Genomic DNA, 14225 nt, shown 5'->3' with positions numbered 1-14225 from the left:
TCCAAAAGTCTAACTCATTAGACAATGTTTGTGTAGCGATAACCAGACCTTTCCTTTTCTCTGTGTAACAAATGAAAAGGTTGTGCGATTGTCTAAACTGTTGGATTCTCTCTAACTAATAGAGTAAAGCTCTCATCATCAAGCATGTGTACTTGGGTCTTTCCCATATGACTATGTGGTTTAGGAAAGAATACCAGTAAATTAACTGTTTGATTAATATGGAATTTAGAAACTACCTTAGGTAAGAATTTAGGATGAGAGTGTAGCACTACTTTGTCTTTATGGAAGATAGTAAACAGTGGTTCAGACATCAGTGCTTGTAGCTCATTTATTCTCCTTGCTGAGGCGATAGCTATGAGAAATGTCATCTTAATGGATAAGTGGAATAGCATAAATTCCTCCAAAGGGTGTTGCATACATTGAGTAAGCACTATATTTAGATCCCAGGATGATACAGGACATTTAAGTGGTGGATAGAACGTAAGCTCTCTTAAGAATTTCATTACTATATCCTGAACAAACCCTGGTTTATTATCAGCAGGGACATGGTATGCAGAAATAGCTGAGAGATTAACCCTTCTGGATGACAATGAGAAACCAGACATTTTAAGATGGAGCAAATACTCTAAAATATACTAAATAGCTGCTGTATAGGGATCGACATATTACTACTGTTTGCCCATAATAAAAATATTTTCTGTTTATGTGCATAACATCTCCATGTGGATTCTTTCCCAGAACATTCTGTACTTCTAAGGAACAGGACTATTTCAAGTGTCTCAAAGTCCTGTTGCCCATGTTGTTTGGTGAAGTGACTGAGAATACAGGTGAGAACTCTGTCCCTTGCTGTTGTGACAGTAAGTCTGGGGATAGTGACAGGAGTCTGTATACTTCCCTGGACAGATGAATGTCCAGATACCACTCTTGCCGGATCTAAATTGGGATTATTAAAATTATCTCAGCTCTATCCTGTTTTATTTTTTTCATCACCTTCAGAATGAGAAGGAAAGGTGGAAATGTATATAGGAGATCCTGTCCCTAGTCTATCAGAAATGTGTCTGAGATAGATCCCTTGTCTCTCCCTGCCCTCGAGCAGAATCTTAAACATGTCTCTTTGGTTTTAGATGCAAAGAGGTCGATGGTTGCTTGTCCCCACAATTTGAAGTTTTCTTTCACCACAGTAGTTTTCGTGCATTTGCAAAGGTTTTCAGATTAGATGATCCACAAGAATGTTACTTTTTCCTTCTAGATGAATGGCCACCAGGTAAATATCATCGCTATACACCAATCCCAAAGGCCTATTGCCTCCTTGCATAACTGAGGGGAATGAGCAACCCCTGCTCATTCAGACAGTATGGCAGTTCGATTGTCTATTGCTACCTGAACTGTAATGGATTTGTGGCAAAAATGACTTTAGAGCCTCTCTGATGGCTCTCATTTCCAGTACGTTAATATGCATCTTCCTCTCTGAGGGAGGCCAATGACCTCTTATTGTGACACTGTTGCTGACATGGACACCCCAACCTAGACTGGATGCATCCAAAGTGACTATTATTGAAGGTATCAGAGGATCGAAAGGTATCCCCACCATAACATTCTGATATAGTGTATACCACTATTAGTGTTCATAACGCTTCCCAGGGAACCACCAATTTTTGACACATGCTGTCTATGCAGGGTCTGTAATTGCTTGCTAGCCATTGCTGTACAACTTTCATTTGTTGTTGAGCATAAGGAGCCACAGACACAGTGAGGCTTTGAGACCCAGTAGTCTGCAGGAGAAGATTATCTGCTCCAGGGATTGTGGAAGTAGAGATATCACCCACTTTATTTTTACCTCTCTCTCTTGTGGAAAAAAAAGCTCGGCTACTATCGAGTCCAATGTAGCCCTTATGAATACAGTCGTCTGAGTGGGTTCCAGGAGCAACTTTTCCCAGTTTATTCACAACCCCAGATTGACAAAGAGGGAGCATATTTGCATTATCACTGACAATAACGTCTCTCTGAGTAATGCATTGACTAGTCAATCATGTAGATAAGCACAGATGAAGGTCCCTTGCTTCCTCAGATATGCAGCAACTACAGAGAGGTACTTTGTAAAAACCCGCAGGGCAGTAGAAAGACCAAAGGGGAGGACCTTGTATGGAAAGTGGTCCTTTCCCATCATGAAATGTAGGTATTTTTGATGGGGAGGTCTTATTGAAATATGAAAATATGCATCCTTCATATCCAGAGTTGCAAACAAGTCCTGTATAGAAAAGAAAGGGATTATGGATGATAGACACAACATGCAGAGCTGAAACTTGCTGATTAATGAATTTAGTTTCCTGAAAACTAAAATGAGATGAAAACTCCCTTCCTTTCTTGGTATTAGGAAGTATCTTTAAATAAAATCCTTTCCCTCTGTACTCACGTGGAATTTCCTCTATAGCCCCTGTTCTTATAACAGGCTCTCGTGAGATGGGTCCTTGAAGAGGGATGGTAGTGGGGGTTGGAAGGAGGGAGGTTTTGAATTTGGATAGAGTATACACTGAGAACAATTTCTAGAATCCACCTGTCTGATATTATAGATTGCCAGTGGTGATAGAACTGGAACGGGTGGTCCCCAAGTGGAATAGGACTGGTGTAGCGGGTGGTTACCCCGCTCCTGCCCTGAAGGGCTTAAAACAGCCCTGGGAGAGGGCTGTGGCAGGGAAAGCAGCTAATAGGCTGATTGGGGAAGCAGCCGCAGCTGGGCCACGCCCCAATCAGGCCTCAGCTTGCCCTATATAAGAGGCTGGGAGCCAGGAGCTCAGCAGACTCCCTCTAGCTTCTGAGAGGGAGGGACCTGGCTGCAGGGACCTGAGCAGAGTACCTGAGTGGAGCAGGGCAGAGGAGCTGGGGCGCTCCAGCCTGGAAAGCCCCAGGCTGCAGCCTAGCAGAAGGCCAACGGGTACTGGGGGTTGCAGAGGGCAGCCCGGGGTAGTCAAAGGCAGCAGGTCCAAACCCAACCTTGCCGGTGATGAGTAGGCTGATACTGCAGTCTGCCCCAGAGCGCGGGGGCTAGACAATGACTGGCAGCAGCCTTATACTAAGGCGAGGTGGGGATAGTGGGTGGGGGTTCCCCGGGGAGGGGAGACCCCGAGACTGAGGCGTGTACGGCCAGGGGGCAGCACCCCAGATAAAAGGGCACCGGGGTCCTGGGAGGGACACGGGGTCCAAGCGGCAGCGGGGCACCAGCCTGCAGAGGGCGCTCCGGAGGCTGGACGAACTAATTCCCAGAGACAACCAGCAGGAGGTGCCGCAGGGGTGAGTTCTGCACCGTCACAACTGGATTGTATCTCTCTGCCCTCATGTCAAATGTGAGCCCGTAGCTGAGGTCCAGAAGATGATGTGGTTGACGATTTTCTCCTACTATGGAGTTTAAAGAGTTTCTCTGCAATTGCTGTTGCTGAGAAGGATTATGGTGCTGCTAGTAATGCCACATTTGATAAAAATAGGATGAGGAGGAAGAAAGAGGGTATTGTCTTTGATCCCTAAATACAGGTGCTCCAGAGCTCCTTCTGATAGATTGGAAAAACCATTAAGGACATTGCCATAGATTTAGTATTCTTTGTGCATTCTAGAATCATATTTGTCTTTGAGCTAATTAGCCTGCTGCGTCTCAAATGGGAGATCCTTAGTTTGCATCCTGGTCTCTGGTGGAAGTCCTGCTGAACTCAGCCATGTGAGGCATCTCAAAGATATGGCTGAGGCCACAGTTCTGGTGGAAGTGTCCAAAGAGTCAAAGGATGCTCTTAATCCATGTTTGGCAACATTGTGCCCTTTCCCCAAGATTGCATTTGCTCGTTTCCTCAGGTCATCTTGGAAATTCTTTATAAATGTTGCCATTTTTCTTCAGGGAGGGTACTGTTAGCATGCCATAACTGCTTAATAGTTTGATACTTTTATGTCAAGAGTAGCTGACAAAAAGATTTTTTCTTCCCCATAATCCAGTCTTTTACCTTCCTTGTCAGCTGGTGTAGAATGAAATTGTTCCTCCTTTGATCTCTGAAGTGCAGTTTCTACCACCATTGGATTGGAGGGTTCAAAGATCCTGCTGGCCTCTAGCCATATTAATGGTCCTCCTCTGGAGAAAAGGAGGCTAGAAGAGATATGAATCTCACCTCTACCCCTCCACTCCAAACCCATTGGAGTCGCCAAATAAAAATGTTCCACCTGTCTCATTTATTCAACCACGACTTCTGATTTCTCGGATACTGTCAGAACCAAGAATGGATCCACAATTGGACACTGAACCAGAACAGGGGTACTTAACCACAAGTACGGACTTTCTTCCAGACAAGGATATGCTCAAGATCTAGACATATCAGGTTTTACAACCAGAGCTAAATATGGGATTTTGGTCGAATGGCAAGCTTCACTGTGGGTGAGCCTTCCCCAGCGCAATACCAAGACTGTCCCTTTTATTTGAGGAAGTCTTCCCCAGCATGGCTCCAAGAAGGATTCCAGCCCTCAGATCCAAAGAAAATGGATCTGGTGCTACAACACAGAGACAGAGACCGGTCCCCAATGACTGTGCAACACACTTTACTGAGAGAGAAGGAACAAATACACAACCTCTGGAGTCTGATCTGGACTGAGGAGAAGTAACATCAACAGAGGAAAGTGTAGGGGTGACATCAGGTTCTTCTCCTCCATAAGATGCTATACTATTCCATAAGATAGTGGATAGAACATCACAAATACTGAACATTTCTTCAGTGTCCATAGAAAAAGCAGTGTGCCCAATATTAGTCATTCTTGGGACATCCAGGAGGCTTCTTTCTTACTGTACATCCACACTGCAATAAAAATCCCGCAGCACTGAGTCTCAGAGCTTGAGTCAATTGGCTCGGGCTCACAGGGGTTGGGCTGTGGGGCTAAAAATAGAGGTGTAGATGTTCGGGCTCGGGCTGGATTCTGGGCTCTGAGACTCACCCCCCTCACAGTGTTTCAGAATCCGGGCTCCAGCCCAAGTCTGAATGTCTACACAGCAATTTTTAGCCCTGCAGCCGGAGCCCTGCAAGCCCAAGTCTGCGCACCCGGGCCTGCCACGGCTGTGCCGAAGGCATTTTATTGCAGTGTAGATGTAACCTTATAATCTTGCTGGACTTTTGCAACCAGCAAAATCATTGTGGTGGGCACCATTTGAAGTGGTGGAGATGGATCTGGGTGATGGACCTGAGATATCATCTCTATCTGTTGGTGCCAACCCTCAGATATGAGGTGGGTGGATCCTTCCTCTTAGGCTGGGAGGTTGGCTCTTCGCATTTAGCTTTTGGATCCAGTAACTTAGATTCCAAAGCAACTGGACCCAAGATATGACTCTTGCCAGAGAATCCTTTCCAATCTCGTTTCTGAGATAAGCCAATCCACAAGAAAAAAAAAGTTCTTGGATCAGACCTGACAGCCATGTATTTGAAGGAAAACGAATTAGCTGAATTTTTATGCTTGCTATGAATTGTTCACCTAACTACAGCTAACAACATGGCAGCACAAACAGGCCCAGTGGCCAACTAGTGCTATCCTCAAATGCTGAATTCATGGCTGTCAGGTTTCACACTTCTAAGCTCTTTCTACTGCATTCAAAAGTAAATATATAATTAGCCGTGCATGCTACTTGTAATGCAAATGTTTCAAGCACTTCTTTCAGAAATATGCACAACAAAAATGAGAGCTTTGTGGGCATTGACAATATCAAATCCTTGGAAAGGGTATAAAGGCCATTTTTTGTTCTCAGTAAAACATAGCTCTTCTGAAGATGCCTTAAATACATGGAGGGAAACATCTGGAATAATCAAAATGATGGTCTAAACCTAGTATCAGAGGGGTAGCCGTGTTAGTCTGTATCCACAAAAACAATGAGGAGTCCGGTGGCACCTTAAAGAGTAACAGATTTATTTGGGCATAAGCTTTCGTGGGTAAAAAACTCACTTCTTCAGATGCATGGAGTCACCAAGATATCTTAACAGTCTTCACACCTGAGAGCTCTGAAAATATTACACATTTTCAGGACTGTAAACATTCCAAAAAAAAGACGTGTGATCTAGCTGCTATAACGCTGTCTTAATTATATACAGTGCTTAGCACTGGTTTTACAGCATATGAGTCATGGTATAAGCTTGTACTCTGCTGCTCGGCTAAACCCCACAGTAATTAGAAATCTCTGCAGTGAATACTCAGAAAACCACACCTTGCTATACTCCCAGTTCATGTCTGTTGGATTCATTAGGGGACAGTGGGTTGAAGGGTGCTACAACAGGATGAAGGGAATTGTGTTGGAAAATAAGAGCTCAGAATTAGTAAGAACATATAGTAGAAATGTCTTGAAATCTTGTGCTTCTATAGTCGCATTCATTTAAATTTACTTAGACGCTGGAAATAAATAGCTGTTTTCTTGTTGTTGTTTTTTTAAGAGTTTACTTCTAAATATAAAGCTTAAATCTTCCACTGTTTGTTAAGGCTTTTAGTCACTTATGAACAGGCAATTGAAAGAACTGTGCAATCGTCTCCACATCACAGAATCTTGTTCTTAAAAAAACCCTCACTTGTGAGCAAACATTTTTTAATTGTATGGAGCGTTTTAGCGGTGGATTCCCAGACAACGTGGCACAGGCTGCTTGCCAGCTCTTCATCTTCAGGGCCTTGTCTCCTCCTTATGTCACACTGTATGTTGAGCTCAGTGAAATTAAGGGATGATAATAAGCACCAGATGCCTGATTTCCCCCACGCCCCAAAGGATACTAGTCATTCTCACTGAAGACAATGGAGATGACTTGTGTTCTGTGTGGGGGGAGAACAAGGCCCCAGGTAGGCAACATTGCAAATAATTCTATTTTTTCCATTGTGAGTAGTCCAGATACGCTCTGGAAATCCAGCCCTTTCCAAAGAGTCTATTTTAAGAAGTACAATTGATCCCCAACTACATGTGCCTCAACTGATCGTATATATCGGAAAGACTGCACACGTGCCTTGTTCATAAACACCTAGGAAACGAGCTCATTCCCAAGTGTATGTCACCTGCGGAATAACTACTATTATAGGGCTTTCTGTGGCAGATGGACTGGGGGAAGCAGGAAGGTTTCTAGTTATGGAGGGGGGCTGAGAGAATTAATTCCCACCACACCTGCCCCTCTCCAATCTGGAACTCCTTCCCTCTACGCATCCTTCTAACATAACTCCCCTGTGCCCACCAGGCAAATTCCTAATAATCTTGTTGGCCAGCAAAAAGCAAGATGGGATTAGACTGGGAGCTGAAAGTAGGGATGAGGAACAAGCAGCATGGAGATTTCTTTGGGGAGGGAAGTACAGGTGGGAGGGGTGCTAGCAGAGGAAAGGGCGCTCATGCAAACACAAATGGTAGCCCTTCTTCTGGTACTTAATGGGGACAGGATAGTAGGTTCATGCTAGATGCCTCATTTGGGGACAGATCCCTGCAGTCTAGAGAAATGAGCTTACATCTGGGAGTCAGGAAATGTGGATTCTATGCACATCTTCCAGTAACTTGTATAACCTTGGGTGAATCAATTAATCTCTCAATGCCTCCATTCCTTTACCTGTCCAAAGTGAATTAATAATGCTTTGCAACTTTTGTAAACAGCACTGAGAACTCTGAACTAAAAGCATTATCGGGCAGACTTTGAAAGGTATGTTGGTGCCTAAGGATGCAGATAGGAGCCTAGTTGGATTTTTAAAAGTGCCTAGGCACATAACTCTCATTGGTGGGCACTAGGCACTTTTGAAAATCCTGCTAGTCACTCATCTGTATCTTTAGGCACCTAATACCTTTGAAAATCTGGTCCTATGTAAATGAAAAGTATAATATGCATTAAAGGTTTCTAACCACGGTAAACATCCATATAACAAAGGTCTTACTACAGTGTTTCAGAAAGGCTCTTGATTAATTGAAAGAAATACAAATCATTTATGATATAATAATGTATTGTTAATTTCAATGAGCATGTTAGCAGACAAGAAAGACACTATTAATTCTGAAGATGTGTATTTCATTGGAGAGTTATTACCTGCATGTGTCATTTAAACAGAAATTTCTTTGATGAGTTAACACTTCTGTAATCAAATATCAGTGCACTGTTATACTACAGTATGTTTTTAATTAGCAGTTGGTATTTATTTAAAATACAATAACTGTCTTATTAAATCAAAATGAAATGCAGATGAGGGAATCTTAATGTAAAGTATCATCCAGAGAACACTATGAGTAATGATGCTTGAATTGTACTGTTGCGAAACAGCATCTACCCAAACTAAAAGCAAACAAAACCAAACTCTTTGCTCACAGAATCATATCTTTTAGTTTTTACCAAGAACAAATGAAATAAGGGACCAAGCCCTAGCTACATTAAAGATCAAATTCAGTCTGTGAACCTCCATGACAGCTGTGCTTCTCTGGGTTAATGCAGATCACAAAGCCCCTGGACGAAGCGCATGAGAGCTGAGGACAAAGCATTCTCTGTTGAGGGGATCTGGTTATGGAAGAAACTCCCAGAGGAAATCAGGTGAATGCAGAGTCTAATCATCTTTAGGAAACATTGCAAAACCTTCCTCTTTGAGAAAGCTTTTCACCATCAGGATGACACCCACACAGAGCCATAACTTGCTATTTTTGCGCCCAAGGCAAGAATATAAAATTGCGCCCCCCCCCCCCTCTGGCTTCGCCGCCCCCCACCCCCTTGGCTCCTCCGGCCACGCCACCCCCCTTGGCTCCTCCAGGCACACAGCGGCCATGCTGCCCCTCCCCCCCGGGCTCCTCCGGACGCACCATGGCCATGCTGCGCCCACCCCCCGCTCCTCTGGCCACGCTGTCCCCCCTCCCCCCGCTCCTCCCGACGCACCGCCCCCCCTTGGCTCCTCCGGCCGCGCTGCAGCCATGCTGCGCCCCCCCTCGCTGCTCCAGCCGCGCTGCTCCCCCCCCTTAGCTCCTCCGGGCACGCCGCGGCCATGCTGCACCCCCCACACACACTCAGGGCCGGCTCCAGGCACCAGGCAACCAAGCACATGCTTGGGGCGGCACCTGGTAAGGGGCGGCGGGGGGAGCGCGGCGCGGCGCGGCATTCCGCGGGGGGGGGGGCGCTCCGGCGGCGCGGTGCTCGGCAGGGGGGGGCGGGCTCCGGCGGCGCGGCACTCAGCGGGGGGCGGCGCGGGCGCAGCGCTGGGGGGGGGGGTTCCGGCAGCGCTCAGCAGGGGGCGGGCTCCGGCGGCGCGGCGCTCGGCGGGGGGAGAGCGGGCTCCGGCGGCGCGGCACTCGGAGGGGAGGCAGCGCGGGGCGCAGTGCTCGGGGGGGGGGGTTCCGGCGGTGCTCAGCAGGGGGGACGGGCTCCGGCGGCGCGGCGCTCGGCGGGGCGGGGCACGGCGCTCAGTGGGGGGGGGGTCCGGCGGCGCGGCGCTCAGCGGTGGGGGGCTTGGGGGGCGGCGCTTTTTTTTGCTGCTTGGGGCGGCAAAAAAGTTAGAGCCGGCCCTGCCCACGCTCCTCCGGCTGTGCCCCCCCTTGGCTCCTCCGGCCGTGCCCCCCCTTGGCTCCTCCGTCTGTGCCGCCCCCCCCCCTTGGCTCCTCCGGCCGTGCTGCGGCCATGCTGCGCCCCCCCCCTCGCTGCTCCAGCCGCGCCGCCCCCCCCCTTGGCTCCTCCGGCCATGCTGTGGCCATGCCACGCTGCCCCCCCTTGGCTCCTCCAGCCGTGCCCCCCCTTGGCTCCTCCGGCCGTGCCGCCCCCCCCCCCTTGGCTCCTCCGGCCACACTGCGGCCATGCTGCGCCCCCCCCTCGCTGTTCCGGTTGCGCCGCCCCCACTCCTCCAGCCGCACCGCGCCCCTCGCTCCTCCGGCTGCGCCGTACCCCACCCCCGCTCTGGCCGCACCACCACCCCCTCGCGCCTACCTCCTTCGGCTGCACTGCGGCAGCGTCACCCCCCCCCCCTTGCTTTTTTTTTTGCTTGGGGTGGCGGCAAAAATGTTAGAGCCGGCCCTGCGCTCCCTGCCCCAGCTCACCTCTCCTCCGCCTCCCTGGGCCTGAGCGTGCCGTCAGTTGCTTCTCTGTGCTCCCAGGCTTCCCGCGCGAACAGCTGATTTGCGGGAAGCGGGGGGCAGAGAAGCAGAGCGGGGCAAAGCGTTCAGGGGAGGAGGCGGAGGCGGAGCAGAGGTGAGCCCTTGCTCCCCTCCCCTTTGTGCGCCCGAGGCAAGTGCCTCACTCGCCTCGCCCTTGTTATGGCACTGCACCCACAATACTGTTATCCCTTTCTACCCAAAAGCCCTCAACTGAACCCCCACCCAAAAGAGAAGAAAGTAAATTAATCATATCTAAAATATAAAAAACCCAAACACCCTATCCCAACCAAGTTTTGACCCCCAAAAGGGAGCAGTGCCAGAGACTCCATGAAGTCCACTAGGGATACTGCTATTGATTTTACACTAAAGGAGCACAGAAACTGTGGTGTTGGATGGCAGAATAGAACCCTAAGATAAATAAGACAGAATAAAAGAGTCCCCCACAAAAGTTGTCATACATATCTGAGTGCAGCATTAGCGCTACTAAATGCTTTATCGCCAACTTAAAAAGTAGGGTTCACAAAAGAGCCATCTCAGTGATTAGACAGGGCAGCAAAGAGCTAAAAGTCAGTTATGGGCCCCCCGCAAAATTGAAGAGATTTTATGAAAAATATATGTGTGGCAGAAGCGAGGGCATATGACCCACCACTGTTAAACATGGGTGATAAACTCTGAGTTCTAGCAGCACGGTGAAGTTGACTGAAAGAAGCTGGTGGCTGCTGTTAGATCTTGGTTAACAATGGGTTCGCAGATACATTTTGTGAACAAACACCAGAGAGAGGGAGAAAGAGAGAGAGGCTAAATTCTGCTCTCTGCTATCCTGTTGTGAAAGCAGGGGAAGTGGGGGGGTCTGTCCACTACAAATCTCCACTCTCTTTTCCTCCCTTCCCCATGGGTGTTGGGAGGTGAGGGTCCTCAGCAGCTCGTAGAATCGGGCCCATGAACAGGAGCATGGTGTACCCTATCTGCTGCTTATTCATTAGCCAGCCCTCTCGTCTATCACTCTCATCAGCCCTATGGAGAGGATCCAGGGAAGAGAGGATTCTCAGCACCAATGTGGGTCACACTTTAGAGGCACAGCAAGGTCTGCTCCATAATACTTCCTTCTGGGATCCCACTCGGGCATTGGGTCTTCTCCAGCTTCCTGTACCAGCCACAGTTGGCTTTGGTCTCTTACTATTATTATTTAATTTGTGCCACAGTAATGCCTAGATATGCAAACCAAGACTGCGGCCCGGCTCTGCTAGGTGCTGCACAACCAGATAGTAAGGGATAGTCCATGTACCAAAGGATTTACAATCTGAGTAGAAAAGGCAGACAATAGGAGGGAGAGAGGAAGTATAATTATCTCCATTTTACAGATGTGCAACTGTGGCTCAGAGAGAGAGAGTTTAAGTGACCTGCCCAAGGTGGAAATGAGCCCTAATCTGTTGAATCCCAGTCCAGTACTTCAATCATAAAGCCATCCTTTCTCTCATTGTGTGCCCCTTCTTTGAAGAAAAGTACTAAGACACTACAAGCCATTTCTAGGAAGTTGCCACTGCTGTTATCTCAACATCTGAATCCTAGATTTACGTATCTGAAAGAAAAATACAATCAACCCATTAGCCTTCCAGATTAGGATAGTAAAACCAAAATGGTCATGGACATTGAGTTAAATCTGGGGAAAGAAATGGAAGGAAAATGTCATATAGGATTATTAGCAACCCCCAAAAGCATGTAAATAACTGCACTGCAATGTTCTATATAATAGGACATGCCTGGTCCCAGTTTTGGAGGAAAGGTGTGCCAAACAATGTACTGTTTCTGGAGGTTTGAAGGTTTCTCTGGCATATCAAAGCAAATTTTTTTGAAAGACCTCATATACAGCTTGTTTTATTTTCACTATATTTAGAGAAAAAGATGTACTTTCAGTCCAGATGAGTTGTATTTCAGATGAAGGAAAACAATATAGCAACTAAGGCCCTAAAGTTATGAGTTGTTACTATTTAAGAATTGCCCTGGCACCAAGGCCTTTTAGAAAAGCTAGAACATTGGGCTAAGAGAATAAAAACCCAAGATCAAACAGCAAATTTCTTCAATAGTCGGAGGGAACTCAGAGTGGCTGCAGACTCTCGCAAGAGTGTACCACCGGTGCAGCTAAAGAGACTTCTCCCTATTGCCTGTCTGTGAATTAATTAATTAAACATTAAATGAATATGGAATATAAATATTATATGATGTGCCAGATACAGCATTAATATAGGGAACTTGCTGGAATCTAACATTATTCTTAAAATGGGCATAAAATGGAAGTCAACTGGACAATCCTGTTAAGAAAGAAAGGGCTTGTGTTCATATTGATTTCTTTTAGTTTAAGTGGTAAAGTGAAGAAGGCTAATGTTTGCAATCAAGCATGCTTATGCTATCAAGTTAGTGAAATACACCTGTGCTGAAAGAGGCAGTAAATGGAACTGAAACCAAGTAGTGTGTGTATAAGGACACTTGATCACAGAATGGAATAATCAGAAATGTTACTGTTTGATTAATAACGCCCAGACTGAGCTCAGCCATATATACCAAAGTCCACCATTGTTGTTAAAATGTGGAGAACAGAAATGGAAAATTTATACAGCTGTTCCGGTGTACTGGAGAACAACAGCTCTTTAAGTGACTTTGCATTGTATAATGGACTGTTAAAACAAGTTTAAAGAGCATCAGAGACTATGGAGGGACTTTGTATATATTACATGAACTTTCAACTGGACATTTCAGCAGCCAGCAGAGTGTTGATGAAGAATCTGCAACTTGTGCATGCATAACTGCAAAGCTGGCCCAGGGATGCACCACAAAAGGGCCACGGAAAGCAGTTTGCAGAGGTAAGTTGCTGACTGGATCAAACCAGCAAGCGTTCAAGGTATGTCCCAAGATTGTTGCACCAATAGATATGGCCTACTTTGTCTTACACAAGCTGGTGAGACAAGATGTGCTCCCAAAAGCCGAAGACACCTGGAAGGGAGAATACTGAGGTCCTCGGCCTGCCACCCAGGAGTCCTCCTGGTGACATCAAGTGCCTATCTCAGAGACACACCTATAACTGTCTCTTCCTATTTTCCAGCAATACAGAGTGCCCACTAGCACACCAAGAAAAGAGTATAGTTGTGTCCATCCTTCGCTCCCCCTGTGTTTGCAGCATCAACTCCTGTTGTGAACAATAACAAAGCTGTAAGCTGACAGCTGAGCAAAGATCTGGTGATAAGTAACACACAGACTTTTTCTTGGGTGATGACTCAAATCAGTCAATTGACCATTTTCTGAAACTGGGTATCTAATTAATAAGGAAGTGTACATGCTTTTGCATGTGTGTTAAAGATTGTCACAGAGTTATAGTCAGGGCCGGCTCTAGGTTTTTTGCTGCCCCAAGCAAAAAAAATTTTGGCTGCCCCCCGTCCCAGCCCTGGGCTCCTCACCGGACCCCCCTGCTGCCCCAGCCCTGGGCTCTTCCCCCCCACCCACACCCCCTGCCGCCCCAGCTCTGGGCTCCCTCATTCCCCCCCACCATTGCCCCCCCACACACACACCTCCTGCCGCCCCAGCCCTGGGCTCTCTCCCCCGCACCTGCACCCTCCTTCCGCCGCAGCCCTGGGTCACTGGTAACTCGCTCCCACGGCAGGTCATTCAGCAGGAATTTTAGATGTGCACAGAACACAGACAGGATTGGTTCCCATATGGTTACAGAACTGCAGTAAAGTGGAACAATTTTCAGCTTGTGTGATTGGAGGATATCTGGATGCATATTATAAGACTGTCCTACATAAATGAAGAAAAGTTGAGGTGCCTTTATTATTCTTTTGTTCCACTCTTTCTTTCTATGGGGAATTTGCCAATGCAATATCACTGTCTTCCTTTTAAACAAACAAACAAACAAACAAACAAACAAAAAAGGCAATGGCTGTTGAAAATAGCAATTCCAGTCCTAATAACCACTGGGAAGCATTTCTTGCTCAATTTTATCCTACTTTTTCTACAGCAAGTTACAGTGGATCAGTATATTTGATTTGGGAGAAATGAAGTAACAGCTGCCCAAACTGAGCTTGAGCACTCCTGAATTTTGAGGTGTTCAAATCTGGAAGGCAGGTGCTGGGGGGGGCTGTGGCTCTGTGGG

This window comes from Emys orbicularis, chromosome 2 (genome assembly GCF_028017835.1).
Source record: "Emys orbicularis isolate rEmyOrb1 chromosome 2, rEmyOrb1.hap1, whole genome shotgun sequence".
Classification (NCBI taxonomy): domain Eukaryota; kingdom Metazoa; phylum Chordata; order Testudines; family Emydidae; genus Emys; species Emys orbicularis.
This window is presented reverse-complemented; position numbering follows the sequence as displayed.